This window comes from Palaemon carinicauda, chromosome 27, assembly GCF_036898095.1.
Source record: "Palaemon carinicauda isolate YSFRI2023 chromosome 27, ASM3689809v2, whole genome shotgun sequence".
Classification (NCBI taxonomy): domain Eukaryota; kingdom Metazoa; phylum Arthropoda; class Malacostraca; order Decapoda; family Palaemonidae; genus Palaemon; species Palaemon carinicauda.
Window position 1 is genome coordinate 80,503,289 of NC_090751.1, and position 2,500 is coordinate 80,505,788.

The following is a 2,500-nucleotide window of genomic DNA, read 5'->3' on the forward strand; positions in this document are numbered from 1 at the left end:
TATATATAAGCCTATATATATATAGCCTATATATATATATATATATATATATATATATATATATATATATATATATATATATATATGTATGTATATAGGGCCCATATTATTATTATTATTATTATTATTACTTGCTAGGCTACAGCCATGGTTGGGAAAGCACGATGCTATAAGCCCAAGGGCTCCAACAGGGAAAATGGCCCAGTGAGGAAAGGAAATAAGGAAGAACTACAAGTAGTTTAAGAAAAAATAACATCAAAATAAGTCTTTCATGTATAAACTATAAAAAAATTCAAAATAACAAGAGGAAGAGAAACAAGATAGAATGGTGTGCCCGACTGTACCCTCAAGTAAGAGAACTCTAAACCAAGACAGTGGAAGGCCATGGTACAGAGGCTATGGCACTACCCAACACTAGAGAACAATGGTTTGACTTTGGAGTGTCCTCCTCTTAGAAGAGCTGCTTACCATAGATAAAGTCTCTCTTCGACCCTTACCAAGAAGAGAGTAGCCACTGATCAATATACACACATGAGGAGAGAGCACAGTATAGATAGCAATGGGAATTAAACAGAAACATAATATCATTAATGCATTGAATACAGAGGCGTAGAAAAGCTATCAATAAGGGACATTAAAAGTGAATGATGATGAAAGTCAGGATAAGAGAGAGAGAGAGAGAGAGAGAGAGAGAGAGAGAGAGAGAGAGAGAGAGAGAGAGAGAGATTGTCGACTCTTAGCATAGTAAAAACGTGTTAAATTGGTTGTTTGCCGATTACTTTAATACAGGGCATTGAAATATGATAAAAACACGTCATATTTGTAGTTGTATAATTGAAGATAACCTTAAGCGAAGACTGAATGTACTTAGCTTTTATCATATTTTTTAAACACCAAAAGTTTCTCAAGATCGGAAGTGTATTGGAGTTATATATACATATATATATATATATATATATATATATATAATATATATATATATATATATATATATATATATTTATTTATTTATTTATTTATTTTACCAGCCGATCGCTACAAAGGAGATAGGAAAAACTAATCAAGTTAGCAAGAAACTTCTTAACCAATGTTATCATTCCGTTGTAGATAAGCAAAAGGAAAATAGAATCTTTGGGGCTGTGATAAACGTGGGGAATTGTGAAGTTAGCATAACATCCTCTATAGTTGAGAACAAACTAAAAGATATTGCCAGCATTACAGAATTTATTCCCTCGACTATAATACACAACGCTACAACAAATGTATTACTAGATGTATGTGACATTTTACTAGAGAGAGGATTAATTGCTGGCACACTTAAACGACAACGGAGCTGCATTGCCTTACTTAATGGCAAGGAGCTGCGTCGCCTCACTTAAGGGCAAGGAGCTGCGTCGCCTCACTTAAGGGCAAGGAGCTGCGTCACCCCTACTCAATGGTAGGGAGCTGCGTCCCCTCACTTAATGGCAAGGAGCTGCGTCACCCCCACTCAATGGCAGGGAGCTGCGTCCCCTCACTTAATGGCAAGGAGCTGCGTCACCCCCACTCAATGGCAGGGGGCTGCGTCCCCTCACTTAATGGCAAGGAGCTGCGTCACCCCCACTCAATGGCAGGGGGCTGCGTCCCCTCAATGGCAAGGAGCTGCGTCACCCCCACTCAATGGCAGGGGGCTGCGTCCCCTCACTTAATGGCAAGGAGCTGCGTCACCCCCACTCAATGGCAGGGGGCTGCGTCCCCTCACTTAATGGCAAGGAGCTGCGTCACCCCCACTCAATGGCAGGGAGCTGCGTCCCCTCACTTAATGGCAAGGAGCTGCGTCACCCCCACTCAATGGCAGGGAGCTGCGTCCCCTCACTTAATGGCAAGGAGCTGCGTCACCCCCACTCAATGGCAGGGAGCTGCGTCCCCTCACTTAATGGCAAGGAGCTGCGTCACCCCCACTCAATGGCAGGGAGCTGCGTCCCCTCACTTAATGGCAAGGCGCTGCATCACCTCACTCAATTGCAAGGAGCTGCATCACCTTACTTAATGGCAAGGAGCAGCAAAACTTACAAGGTATTTCTAATTTTTTGAAAGACCGTAATTTGATGCAAACTTCAATTAGCGTTGATTTCGAAAGACCCGCTATTAATGGTTTCAAGAATATATTCCCTAACTACCATTTAGGAATGTTTTCCTCATTTTGGCCAATGCCTTTAGCGCAAAATCCAGTTGCTAGGCTTAATGAGGAAACTATTAATGATTTCCTTATAAAGCAGCTTCAAGTATTGGCCTTTGCTCCTTCTGATTGCATATGTTATCTATTTGCTGAGAGTTCATTGCTTCTCTAGTGGATGAAATAGATGAATTTCTAACATTTGATTGCATATGTTATCTATTTGCTGAGCTCATTGCTTCTCTAGTGGATGAAATAGATGAATTTCTAACATTTGATTGCATACGTTATCTATTTGCAGAGCTCATTGCTTCTCTAGTGGATGAAATAGATGAATTTCTAACA